The 14,903-nt window shown below is 37.9% G+C and overlaps 1 protein-coding gene across 1 annotated transcript in view; it reads right to left on the bottom strand.

Annotated features, from left to right (window-relative positions):
• Positions 1–14,903, bottom strand: part of LOC106948178 (leucine-rich repeat-containing protein 4C-like) — a 141,571-nt gene that overhangs the window by 63,617 nt on the left and 63,051 nt on the right. The window contains exon 3 of the mRNA XM_015033716.1: positions 12,465–12,592. The gene's annotated coding sequence lies outside the window, so the exon portion shown is untranslated. The remainder of the gene's footprint in view (positions 1–12,464; positions 12,593–14,903) is intronic.

Here is a 14,903-nt window from a genome sequence, read left to right as displayed (position 1 = left end):
TGGGGCACAAAACTGTTGTTTTTTTTGTGCGTGTGAGCATGTCGGAATAAAAGTCGTCGAGCAAACGACACAGACAGATAGAGAGAATGAGAGAGGAGAAAAAGGGAAAAAGTGTTTCCTCCCATGTGGATCTTGGAAATAGGACATGACTGCCACCTACCGACTCCTTCTCTCCTGGGTGATAACGCGATAGCCCTGTTCGGGTTGACTTGCCGCATAGGACCGCTCTCCCATGACACACTATAGATTGTGTTTACATACACGTTTGCGTTTGTATTTCATGAACTCTGGCAGGCACAACAGGAGACCTGAGCTTGAATTATCTTCATGCATGCAAACGTGGAAATAGATGTAAAGTGCCGGCGCACACATACAGAGAGAAGTGTGACAATCCAGAAAACAGATTAATATGAGTTATAATCTCTCTCAGGCTTCAGCACTTTAGACCCTATTTATAAATGCTGGCAGAGTGTTATGAATTATGAAATAGGTCCACACGGTGCAGATTTTTAGCACGGTGGGTGACACCAGAGACTTCAGGTCTTCAGAAAGATTATTGCTTGTGAAGCGTTTATCTTAGGCCGCCTGCTGCACTGCAAATATTATGCTAAACTCAGTAACATTCTGCAACGTATATAGAGAGGCTACAAACGTGGAGGAATGTTTTCCACGTACAGGCCGAGTCGAGTCATTCGAAGTGAATGTGCTCAAATGAAACACGCTAGCGAGATGTGAGAAAACACTTGAATGCCTAGGATGTGTCCATCTAGTTGTCAACATCTGATCTCCTTTCCCTCAGTGCTGTAGGTGTTGCATCATTCATCTGTCTTCATAACTGTTGACCTGCCTGTCTGTGTTGTGGGCATACTGTAGTAAAGAGTACCAACCGTCTGCTTTCCAATTTGAGGAGGTATATATATTTTTTAATTTTATTTTATTTATTTGTTTTACTTTGTCTTGGTTCATATTTGTCCTTAACTTCAAACGCATCTTAAGAGACATTAGCATCTGGCTCTTCTGTTCCATTGTCCTGTTCATCTTTCTAGCCTAATACATTTGATTTAAAGGTTTTATTTCAATGTGAGTGGTTTGAGAAACTCAGTGGGTTTTTTTGTTTTTTTATTATTATTATTATTATTTTTGCAGACGACTTAGCTTGTTTGGCATCTTAAAGCTATGATCTTCAGCAAGCACAACAGCAGCTCACAGCCAAGTGTTAAGGGGCTGGGATGACAGGCAGATCCTCTTAATCCGAGGTTCTGATTCTCAACCAAGAACGTCATTACCAGAGAGGTTAATCTCTGCCTCAGAGAGAAGTTCAAGTGTCTTGATCATTACCAATGATCAAGACAGAGCAGGAGATTGACAGACGGAACGGGGTCTTGTCGACAGTAATGTGGCCACTGCTCCAGTCTGTTGTGCTGAAGAAAGAGCAGTGTCAAAACGTAAAGATTTCAATAAACTGGCAATTCTGCATCCTGACCCTCAGCTATGCATTTGGGATTTGAATCATGACTGAAAGAACAAGATCCTGGACACATGGAAAGGGTCAGTCAGAGAGACAAGGAGAGAAGACTTCTGTCAAACCTGCAAATACTTGTCATGGGTCAGTATGATGAGTATGATATTTTAGAATAATATTTTTTAAAAGCTTTTTGAGTCATTGCTTTGGAAGTTAAAAGTGATGAACTTTGACAACCCTACTAAATATAATAAAGTAGTCTAAAAGCGGTACTGCAGGCCAGAATAGACTTATGGCCTGCAGTGTAACTGGAGGACAAAATCCTCACTTGTATAAAAGTTTTTTTTTTTATTATTATGAAATTCATCAGGCAAGTTAGTTATTCTTGCCTTAGAAAATACAAGTGGAGCTGCTGCTCCGAATCAGGTAGAGGAGTGAGTTGAGGTGGTTCTGGCCTCTGAACCACATTCCCCCTTTTTGGAATGTGTTCAAGTATGTCACACTGGGAAAAGACCTCAGGGCAGGACCAGAACCTGCTGAAGGATCTATCTTCTTCTCCTTATTCTGCTCTTCTCTTCAAGGGTCGTCACTGCAAATTATGTGTCTCTATTGATTTGAATATCTGATTTGAGTTATATTTGCCCTTCCTGACACAAATCTCTCCATATTTGAAACCAGATATCGTCATGCATTGCAATAAAAAAAGGACACCAACTTTTTAAATATAAAAAAATAAAAATAAATAAAAATATAAAAAAAAAACAGAAAAGCAAAATACTTATTGCCAATCATCTCAGAAAGTGATGCTTAAATGTCATATTGAACAATCACGAATAGAGTGACATATCACGATAATTGTTTCTTGTAATTTTGATGATTATAGGCTACAGGTAAAACAAAAACGCAAAATTTAATGTCTCAAAAACTTAAAATACTGTGAAAAAGGTCGTTAATAGAATGTCACAGTGTCACATCCTAATCAGCTGATTAACTCAAAACACCTGCAAAGGTTTACTGACATTTTAAATGGTCCCTCACTATGGGTCTGTAGGCTACACAATTAGGAGGAAGACTGCTGGTTTTACAGATGTCCAGAAGACAGTCACTGACATCCTTCACAAGTAAGGTAAGCCATAAAAGGTCATTGCTGAAAAGGCTGGTTGTTCACAAAGTTCTATATACAAGCATATTAACAGAAAATTGAGTGGAAGGAAGACATTTTGACACAATTGGGTGCACTAACCACAGTGAAAACCTCAGAGAGGATTTAAATGCATTTCAGAACAGCCAACACACACAGACAAAAATTGCACATGTGGTACAAATGTCACATTCCCCGTGCCGAGCCACTCCTGAACCAGAGACAATGTCAGAACCATCTTATTTGGGCTAAGGAGAAAAGAATTGTTGCTCGAAAGTCTAAAGTTTTGTTAGATGAAAGTGAATTCTGCATTTCATTTGGAAATCAAGGTCCCAGAGCCTGGAGGAAGACCGGAGAGGCACAGAATCCACATTGCTTGAAGTCCAGTGACAAGTTTCCACATTCACTGACGGCTTGGGGTACCACGTCATCTGCTGGTGTTGATCCACTGTGTTTTCTGACAGTCAATGCATTCATCATCTACCAGGAAATTGTAGAGCACTTTTTGTTTCCCTCTGGGGATGAGCTGTATAGAGCAGGACTTGGCACCTGGAGCACATTGTCAAAGGTACTAAGAGCTGCTTCGATGACCATGGGGTTCCTATTCTTGACTGCCCAACCCTGGTGTATGTAAACATCTGAATTTAAAGAAATAAAATCTGAAGACTTCCTTCTCACACTGTTTTGGCATTTAGGAAATACAACATGGCATTAAACAGGAAGATTGTCAAATTTATTATTAACCAGTCAGAAGACAAAAGGTACTCTGCGCTTTGTGTCTTCTTAAAGGGTAGGTACGAATTTTATTTCAGATGCGTTCCATTTTTGTCAGGAAATACCTTGTGATCCACCAACATTAGCTAGAGAGAGCCTCTGTCTGGACTTCCCTCCAGCATTTGTTAAGCCTAATTCAAACTCTGTTGGTAGGTGGAATGCTCTGTCATTTCAGTCGGTTATGCAGCTACTTTTTTTTTTTTTTTGTAAGTCCTTGTTCATGGGCCAGGTAGAGTATTCACTTCCCTTTAACTGATACTTGTACATTAGGATAAATTGAACTATTTCTTTTAGTGTTACTTAGATATGAGTAATTTAATTACAGCTTTTCTAATGGCCCCAATGGCTGAACATTAGTCAACAAACAGCATTATGAACATAAGGGGTTCAATTGCAGAAATACCAAGACATGGACATCCACCTAAGCACAGCTTTAATCAAAGAGGCATCTAAGAGACCCATTCTAACTCTAGAAGCTTCAGAGAATCTGTTGACAAGGTAACTATTAGTCATGCATCCCAGAAAGCCACAATTTATGGGTCAGTGGCAAGAAGACGGCTACTGCCGAATCAATGAGAAGTCCTGTTTGCAGTTTGGAACAAGCCACACAGGGAACACAACAGACATGCAGAATTCAGAGATGGGGGGGGGTGGATGAAATAAACTTCCTGGCAAATAAGAAAAAAAGTTTCTGTGGCAACAAACAAATAATGTGGTGTTGAGGGAGCAAAATGCTGGGTGAATTGTTTGGAAAGGAAAAAATCGGTCTGATGTGATGGGAAGATGAATGGTGCTAAACAAAGGACCAAGAAAACATGTTGGAAGCTGCAAAAGATGCCAGACTTCACCTTCTGGAAGGATGGTGCTCCTTAAACATAGCTATTTTTTCTCACTTTCAGAGGTGTAAACTAAATCTATACCATTCTAACAAAAAAAAAATGAGTCCTTTTGTCATAGAAAAGGGGTCCATTTATTGCTAAAAATCTTAAACATAAAAATGGGAGCTTGCACATTTGCCTTATTAAAAGAAAGCGATAGTGTGTTCATTTTAGGAGGATGAATGTTTTCTACAGAAGTTTTTCTCTCTGCAAGAAGAGTGGGGTATAGGTCAGCCTTTCCTTTGACATCAATGTGTGGGCCCAGGTCCACAAGAAAGTTACTGGATATTACTAATTTAAATTAAAATGAAAGCTAAAAAAAAAAAGTAGCTTGTCAAAAGCAAATACTGGCTTGATAAAACTTAAAATTATCAGTAGAAATCTCACACTAAAACATAAAAACAAGTGTCCATCTGTGTCAACTGCATATGCCGGCAGGCCAACATCGTAACATTCTTGAAATCCAGCTAATCATTCCACGGCCCACAAATGGTATTTTTATGTTGTAATTTGACTCCATTCACCCTGATTTACCTTTATTTTGCAAAGAAAAATTGGCTAAAAACATTTTTCTGGATGTGTAAAGGTGGCAGAGACGCCTTAAAATACTCACAGGTGTGAAAGATGGGCTGATTATAGATGCGCACTACATTTATTTTTACATTTTTCTTTGTAAAGACGCTTTGTGATTTTGTTTTGTTTTTTTTCCCCCCGCTTCACAACTATGTACTGTTTTGTGTTGGTCTATCACATGAATTTCAAATAAAATAAATTGAAGGCTGTGACTGCACCATGAGAAAATGTATATGTTTAACGGATATGAATACTACTGCTAAGCACAGTTGAGTCTGAAGGGCAACAAAAAAAAGAGGGTCCAAATACTTCTGTTTGTTATTTATTTTTCTGCTGTACAGATGTAAGCACTACTCTTGAGCACAATTGAAACACCTCAGTAAAGATCACTCTGTCCTTGGAGAGTGATTGAAAAGTGTTGGGCTGCCATTGTTAAAACTATGACCTTGTTCCCTGAAAGGCCAAGACTCGTATAAGACTCCTGGGAGCAAGATATTCCTGGAGCAGCAAGGGCAAGTAAAAGACCTGACTTAGATCAGTGCTCCAGTATATATTACATGTTTAAGCATTCTCATGAAAAAAGGACAACAGCTAGACATTAATGTGATTTACAGATGTGGCATGGATGTTTGTTCATTTTGTTGTTCAGTTATATTTTTATATATTTTCGTTTTTAAAGCGTTTTTTTTTTTTTTTTTTTTCTGAAAATGCAGAAGAAAAACACAGCAAGGGACCATTCAGTGACCACATAACACACCCATAATTTTTCTTTTCCATGAGCATCGTGTTGTCATATTTATGTGAATGAGTGAAGATGCTTCTGGTGTGCACTATAGTAGGATCCCAGTCACTCAAAAAGACGTCACTGCTCAGGGTATGAGGAAGAGTGGCCAAACATTGAGATGCACTCAGATTATTCAGGAATAGGGAGTAAAGAACATGAGAACAAAGGAGAACCTGATTTTTGTTTTACAAAGTTCTGTGTTTGCAACACAGAACCTACATGAACTATAAACTATTGAGACATTTATAGATGTGCAAACTCGGATTTTGTTGCTCAAATTCCGACTCTTCCCTTTCTAAAATGGGCTTCACATTTCCTGCCGCTCAGACATGGAGTAAGAAGGTTCTGCTGTGACATCCACAGCTGTCCCACTTCAAAAGGAGGCTCTCTGAATACATTAATAATGTGTGTTCTTTATTTTAAGAACCACCATTCATTATTCATGATGTTTTTTGGAGGGTATGAGACTTCACAACTGATATCCTACAGGGTTCAGTGGCATTAAAACAATGTGATGAGGTGAGTGGGAGGTAAGGTGCAAGGCAATGCCACAAAAGGCCTGTAAATGTTTTATTTGTTTTACTTTTCAATTTCTTTTATTGCTACTCCTTATATCCATTTTTCTTCTCTTTACATATTCACAGAATGCCTTTCAAAAGGATTAATACACCTTAAACATTTTTTTTTTTTTTTTTCCCATTTGGTTTTCAGGCTGACGTACAATGTTAGTTTCACAACACACCTTCTTCCACATATTCCTCATGTTCCGTGTATGAGTTCTTAACAGTTTCAACTTAACTTTCCTTTAATGATGACTTTCTACCTTCCACTCCGGCACATAGGCCAGATGTTTTAGAGACGACTAAAAAAATCTGACTAATCTAACAGCTGCACTGTAGTCAGATTAGTGATGCAAGATAATCATAAACCCCATAACCATTACTGATTAAAAAAAAAACATGCTAGGCAAAGGCTTTAGTGTTTGTCCATCTTATGCTGGTCCAACAATTGCAGCTCTAGCTGTACAATACAAATGCACCCTATGAAACAGATGCAGGGACCTTTTCCATTATTCTTAGCTGTATTATTCCAAGAGGCATTGGGTTGGTCCAGCGGTAGAGAAACCCACAGTTTGGTCCCAGTCCAACATGGACTGCACGGCGGTGGGTTTTTAGCGCTGTTGCCTAGCAGCAAGATGGTACTGGGTTCCGATCTCAGCCGAAGCCTTACTGCATGGAGTTTGCTTTTTAACATTGTGCATGCATCGGTTCTTCTCACTGAGTACTCCAGCATCCTCCTGCAGTAAGGGCTAGTCCCTGTGTTTAGTACTCATTGGGCAACAGGCTGGTACGTCAAAGCTTTTTTTTTTTTTTTTTTTTTTTTTTTTTTTTTATAAAAAAAAAAGCATTTTAGAATGACCAAAAATCATCATACATGAGAAACCCCAGAGTATGACAATAACACTGTGGCTAAAAGGTTAATCGAAATCTAATTTACAATTTAGGCGAAAGCTCCAGCAATAGAGGGTGAATTATTGCTCAGTCTATTGACAAACATACTGTTTGCCAAAGGCCAGCTGATCTGACATACTTTCAGACATTACACACACAGTTATGCATTAAGAAATTACACATTTCTTTTAGCCTTGTATGCAAAACCTTTTGTGGTTTCAGTGTCAGAAGTCAGTGATGCAAAGATGATGTAAAGCAGCTGAAATGTGCTGCTCTGTACATTTTGATAGAGAGCAGCACCAAATAAATCAGGCAAGGCAAACTGTGTGCTATGGATCATGATAAATATGGTTAAACACAATTTGAAATGATGTACAAGTGATATAGCTTATAGTAACTTAGAGCATTTTGAACCTTCAACTTACTTAATTTATCATCGTCCATTGATCTTTTATTTTTAAGTCACGATTAAAGAATCCTGTATTCTCTTTCAGAGAGATTAGTGTAACTATGCAAATCAGTTTTAAAATGTAAATATCCGAGACAACATCTAAACTAGTTCCAATTTATATGATTACTATTTGTATGGTTTCAGATTTGAGGGACTGAACTCTAACCACAAAAGGAAGGACCAGAAAAGAGATGTCTGCCTTTTGACGACAAACCAGATAATGAGAAAATGAAGTATGCACCAGCTTAATGGCTCCCCATTTCCCATGTAACAATTGGAAACATTTATCAAGAGTATTTACTGCGAATAATGAAAAAAAAAAAGCAAAAAACTGTGAACCTGAGGTACAGTTCTGCTGGAGTCTGAGCCACAGAGAAGTTAAGCTTGAATCCATTAGTTGTTTATCTTCCTCAGAAGAATTTAGACATTTTTAAGTCATAAATCTCAACACACGAACGTGGTGTTAATGCATCTGTAGCAAATTTTCAGCACAATTAAGGTCCGATGTTTCCTTTGCAACACATGCGTAACCCAAAGGATTATGCTTGGCATTACGAACCTTCAGCGTAAACAAATAAAGATCTTAAGATCTTAGCTCATTGTAATTCTGATGCTGTATACAAGAATTGTCTGTGGATTAATGTTACTGTGGGCTATTTTGAAGGAAACACAACATACACTGCATTATTATCTACCAAAAACAACAGTGTTCGGTCTGAGGAACTCCACCACACTTCAGTGTATTGCGAGTGATCATTAGTATTCTGCAGATCATTCACCCCCCCATATTCCAGCTAGAATTTTTGATTAATGCACAGCCATTAAAGGCTTACTTTGCTACTTGGAAAATCTTGACTGACAATCAGAGGATAGAGCTCTAAGCATAACATAAACCTTGTAATCCTGTATCATAGCAGATTTAGACTTGGTGGAACCTCCGGTTTAGCTTGTTTATCTCATTGGCTATGTCTCTGCTGAAGCAAAACAAGCAGCAGAGCTCCAGACAATGCCGTACCTTTACGCATTTGAGGCAAGGACAGATTTGCAGCATCTGGATGTGACTGCAGATCCTCTGCGTCTCTAATCCTCTGGGTTGCTGTGTTTCTGCTCAGGCACATGAGGGATCATGAGAGCCATTCATTTACATGCTTCCTGCCACAGGGCAAATAAACAGACACAACAAAAACCAAAGAAAAAGCAAACAAATAAAAAGCAATGCATTTCCACCTGAATAATAAAAACATGACTTGTACATGTTGAATGGTTTATAAATATGCAGCATACATAAAGTTTGCAGTATTTTTAACTTGAGTTGAAATCTTTCAAACTTCCTGTATGGATATCTTATTATGTCTGCTAACATAAAGTTCTGCAGTAACAGCAGATTTAGAGACCTCAAAAGTTTCTGCGACTCATCACATAATTGATTTTGGCTACCAAGGGGGCCTCGGCTCACAATGCTGCACATATTAACACATTTCCCCCCCTATGTAGGTCTTAGCTGGGTCTCCAGCTGGATTTAAGAAAATTATTTCAACTTGAGCAGAACATCTACAATTTACACTGATCCAACTTTTTATGCAGATTTGTTCTGTATTTAGCCTTTAAAGACAATTTACATGAGGCCATGAAGTAACATATAAAACCTTAATAATCAACTCTATCATACACAAGAGATCTGATTGGTCCAGATGTTCCTAACAGAGCACTTGCCTCCCAGACTGCAGGCTTGCTGCCGGATGCTAGGATTTCTAAAGGTAGAACGGGAGGCAGTTTGTTTAGTCATCAGACCCCTCTCCTGTGGAAAAGGCCCCAGTTTTAGTCCATGAGGCCTTTCCCAGTCTGGTATAACCTGTAGCTATAGGCTGAGGCTGCTGGAGGAGATAATGACAACCTCTCCCTGCTCTGCGACAGTCTCCTCCTTCTTACCACTCCTCCTCGCTGCATTATTTGCAGATATTTCAACTTTTAATTGTATATTAAGAGCTACTTTTGGTTTGCCGTTCTGTTTAGCTGTGACAGTTTCCTGGAGGGAATTTAAATGTCTTGCTTGCAAATCTAAACTATCTATTCTGGCCTCAAAATGTAAAATATTTACCAAGGGCGATCATGAAAATTGCATAATACCGTCTCTAGGCTAAGCTGTGTTTCCATAAGCAAGGTATCACCTTGAAAGTTTGAAAAAAAAAAAAAAAAAACTAAACAATACAAGTTTCAGTGCTAATTACATTAATAATTTCTCTCAAAGGGAAAGGTCGTTTTGAAGTCGCTTTAACTAGAGACAAGAAGAATCAATAACCGGTTAAAGATGGAGCTGCAAAGATCTGTTTGTCATCAGGCCTAAATGACACTGCTACTTTAGAGATCACCAGGAAGAGTAATAGAATAGAAAGCCTGATGTGGCACAAGTATTTAATGGCGGACGGACAGAAATTACTTTACCACTTCTGATCTCGCTAAATGGTCATCATTAGTCTTTAATGTTTTTGTCTGTATTCATAAATCAACTACATTTCTTGTCAAATAGGATAATCTATTTAATATTCAGGCAGAATAAAAACTGATGAGCAACATTCATGACAAATGATCTGCTACTGAAAAACACTACTATATATTTTCCTTCGCTCTTTTTTTTTTAAAGATTTCACAATTTCAAAGAATTCACAGGAATATCTCAATAAATTGGAGTAAAATTACATTCATTTATCTTATTAATTTATTTTAAAAATAAAAATAAAAACTAAACTCACACAACACTGAACGTGTTTTCTCCTGCTCATTTTGCATTAGTTAATAAAACTCAAATCAGTTTCTCTGAAAATAATAACATCAATAAAAGACCATTTTGCCGGGATTCTGAAATATTTGACCATATACAGTATAATGCATGCCCATTAGTCTGGAGATTCTTTAGGGCCCATTGTGAGTTAGCATTATATAAACAAAATCGAAATGAGGCATGGAGTCATCTTGACTTCTAAAGATGCACTGTGGTACTTGATACCAAAATGTTTGCCCTAGTCAAAGTCAAATTATGCCCATTTTTCCTGTTTCTAACGTCGGTTTAGAGAGCACAATATTCACTTCCTGACTAGTACAGTATAACCTACATATACAATGCTAAGCAAACAATCAGTGTTACCAGCAGTCCCTTTAGGTGGATATTACAGTATGTCTTGTCATTGTATTTCTCTGAAAAGCACCATTGTTTTACATTCTGATTTAAAATCTAATCTCATTCATACTGCTCTTTTCTCTGTCGTCCATAGGTAAGCATAACTATATTGCTGAGTGACACAATGCATTGCTTTCTTCTCTTTGTCTCCTCCATCTATTCCTGCCACTTTGGACATTTCAACCTTCTCCTCATATTCTTTCATGTAAAAATTGTTGCAAAAACATATAGTGACAGGTATTTAACCTGTACAACAAACAACTACTTCAAGGGTAACAAAAAAGTTTGCAAGGCAGCAATTACAGCACATTGTGGGCAAACACTTCACAGACATGATCCTCAGGAGCCCGAGGCTTTTATGTAACTAATAGCACAAATCAGTTCCACTAAATGACAGCTTGCGGATCTTACATAATTAGAAAGAGACAGGGTAGAAAGAATTTTCTGGAGCAAACTGATAAACATTTAGCAAAGGTTGTCAGCTGGACACATCCCACTTTTTGCCATTTTGCACCGCCTCTCCAACAAAGCTATGCAGTGCATAGATTAACAGGCAACTGGATTAGATCCAGAAAAAAAAAAAGTTTGAAACTGAGGAAAGGAAGTAAACAGTAAAAGCACAGCAAGAGACAAAGAAATGAAATCTGTCAGTTTGATTTAAAAAAAAAAAAAAATCTTTGTGCTTCCTGGTGCCTGAGGGAATAACATGTCAACACCTCTTTGTTTTTTAGTAGTTCTTAATAGCGGGTACTAAAACTGTCAAACTTAATAAAACAAATTTAAACAATAAATGAACACAATAGAAACACCAGCACACCTTCGTGACCACATACATTCACTTCAATGAGAAAAGTGAGGGCAAATACTTTGGAAGCAAAAGAAAATAACTTAATTCTAAGGCAAAAAAAAATCATTTATTTAAAAACAGTAAAACATTTTTTATTGTGTTTTTGTGTCGCTCGAATACATAGGATCACTGTGCAAAAAGGATTGCCATGTGATGTTTTGTGTCTTCTTATTTATTTGTAGTAGCACAAAGTGCTTGCAAAGTTTGACTATCTGCCTTCTTGGTAACCTTTAGTGACCTGCAGATTACACAAGGTATCCCTAGCAACTGCTGCCTTCTCGTTCCAGTAGTTTCTCTTTTGCCATCTCACCTTTTTATCCTCCCACTCACTGCAGATCTGTGAACCCTTACATGAGAAGTCTTGATATGAATGTTACATTCAGAATACAAAGCACAAAGAGATGGGAAATGCTTAGGGTACTCCATTGGACTATTGCACATGTATTTTTTCCCATGTTGTAACAGGTGTTATGTCAGCCTACATTAGCCCATCAAAATGCTCCCCTGCAGCGCCGCATGCACAAGCGGCAAAAGCAAACGGAACAAAAACAAATAAATAATAATTGCATGTGCTTGTTCTGCTCACACACAGAGGGATAACGGCATTCCGTCGAGTTTTGTTGTGAAAAGACAAAATCGATGTGCACACAAACAATGAGCGGCATTAGTGAGAAATGTAATAAGCAAAACTTACAAAATTCTGGAACTGCACAAACCAGGTATGGAAGGAAGCAAAGTGAATCAGGCAGGGTAAGTCATTTTGGCGCCCGAGGATTTATGTGGCACTCGCCAGGTCACCCAGTCATTCAAAATGTACAAATGTGTACACTCAACACTTTGATTTTTTTTATTCAGAAAAAAACAAAAATAAAAAAATATCACCAAAATACAAATTATCCATAAACCAAAAATTATGAAATATTCTGACCTGGGTCTACTAGAGCAGCCTCCATTTCTGATGCATGAATGATCTCCCGTGAGGCGAAGGCAACAGGAGGAGTGCATGGTAGTGTTGCAGGATGCCAGGAGAGGGATTTAAATATCTCAATAAAGCATCTGGAGAGAAAAAGAGATACATGATTCCATAAATAAAAGTATACAACAACATGACATGTTTTAAGTTCACTATAATGTCCATGCACAATTTTCTGAGACTTAATTTTTTCTGCAATTTAAATCAAATTAAATGCCGAATTAAATGAAGCAATAAACTTCAATAATATGGGAATACAAAAATGACCTTAAGTTGAAAATAATTTGTAGTTACTCTTATGTACTTATATCACACAGTTGAAGAGGTTTTGCTACTTTACAGCTTTTCTGAAAAGTAAGCTACTTATAGAAACTGGGATCTACTCACTATCTCAACAGAGCACACCACCGATCAGAAACAACCACAGCCAGGAGGAGTGTCTTAGTGATTTTAACAATGCTTGGGTATGTGCTGCTCAAAGTGCTAAAGGCGGGGAAACAACGTATCATTACTGAAAAATCATTTATCCACCATCATCGGTGGTGACAGTTTTAACAAATATGCATTAAAAAAACATATTGTTTATAAACATACCTAATGCAGCTTTAAGGAGATTTCCAGCACTTATTTTATTTACACATAAAGCACTGATTTATGTACAACTGACATGAATATGTTCTGTTTTATTCTCTAATCTAGAGAATTGGGTGATCACAGCGGTTTCACAAACTGTGTAGCCATCCCTGTACTGAGAGCAGAGACTGTAGAAAACGCTCTGATATGTAAATTTACATTAATATATGATGTCATCTGTTGGGTTTATTATTTTTTTACAGCATCAACTGTGCTTGGAAAGCCGTCAGGGGAAACACATTTTGATGCCACCCCTGATAAGATCATAGTTTGTGTGATGTTGCATATTATATGAAAATGAATAACTAGTAGCTAAACATCTGACAAACAGCAAAAAAGGCAGGGGGTTTGGAGAGCAAACTTTTCTAACATCTCTGCACTGATATGGCGGGGGAGCACATTTCAAACCATTGCTCCTTCACTGCACCATTTATGCTGCAGCTGCTGCCGCTTCAAACAGCCCTCTTTTGTTCACGTTTCTGCCATTGAGACACTGCATTTGCAGTCAATTCAAATCCGTCATCCAGAACTAAAAACTCAGAAAAAAACAAACCACCACAAAACATAACCATCTGGGATTTTGGTTTAGGCTTTATGTCTAGGTTTATAACATAGGGATAGTGTTTTTGTTTTTTGTTTTTTTGTTTTTTGTTGTACAGCTGCCAACATCCCCTTGCTGGTGTCATTTAAAAAAATAAAACATAAAACTATACAGAGTTATTCTTATTTCTAAGTATTTAATTATTTGTAATGGACATTTATCTGAATTTCACACTGGAAAGTAGAAATATACTTTCCAAGAAGGCCTACTAAAACCTACTAAAATCATATTGGAAGGGCTTACATCTCACATGCTAATTTTACCTTTTTGACTCAATGACCTTCATGTTATACATGCAGCACAATGGGTTTTCAGCCCATGCGTGGGTTTAATCTTTTTAGTCACAACCTTTGAGCACACCTGGCTTAGGGCAACAGGTTTTGTGCTTTGTGGACTAAGGATTAGGAGCATGGAAAAGCATGAGTCACAGGGAAGAACGTGAGGCAAAATGTGTGGTGTGATTGCAGGAGAGGTCCAGTGGGAGCTGCAGGGTGATGGACAATGCAACGTTGGACGGGGGGAGCGGAATGTGACAATGTTGGTTGCAAACTCTCCCTGCCGTGGAAAATGATCAGTCACATAATGTGTGTGTTTAACACTGGAGGCTGAGTCTAGCTCGGGGAAACGTGGCAAACTGGGAGTCTGTGTTAGCAAAGTACCGATTGCTATGCTTTGTGTTGCAGTTTGAGTGAAAGATGGCAGAAGACCAGCTCGCTGGTAGCAGGAGGGAGCTGCAAGAGGAGCGATTTGCAGCAGACACATTTGGCAGACAGGCTCTACTCATTCAGAGGCTCTCTGAATGAGTAGAGGCTGGTACTATCTGTGTTTTCTATCTTAGAGACCTATTTTAATGACCTACTTGAGCACTCTTTGCATAAATTAGATTTTTAAATTGATGTCATGTTCAATGTGTAATGGACTTTGTTCAGACTTTACAAACTTAGTCTGCAATTTATTTTGTGTTGTTTATAGGTTGCAACAAATTTATGTCCAAACCATGCAGTACCGTACTGGTATTATTAAAAATACACTCCCTTCATTATAAACATGCTCACACAGATGGTATTGATTCATAATACATCATGGCTTGTGCAAAAAAAATAAATAAATAAAAAATAAAATAAATAAATAAATATATATATATATATATATATATATAT

The sequence above is a fragment of the Poecilia latipinna genome, unplaced genomic scaffold (genome assembly GCF_001443285.1).
Source record: "Poecilia latipinna isolate Pla-1442-1.1 unplaced genomic scaffold, P_latipinna-1.0 Scaffold277, whole genome shotgun sequence".
Taxonomy (NCBI): domain Eukaryota; kingdom Metazoa; phylum Chordata; class Actinopteri; order Cyprinodontiformes; family Poeciliidae; genus Poecilia; species Poecilia latipinna.
Note: the sequence above shows the minus strand (reverse complement) of the source record. Positions and strands in the feature narration are given on the sequence as shown.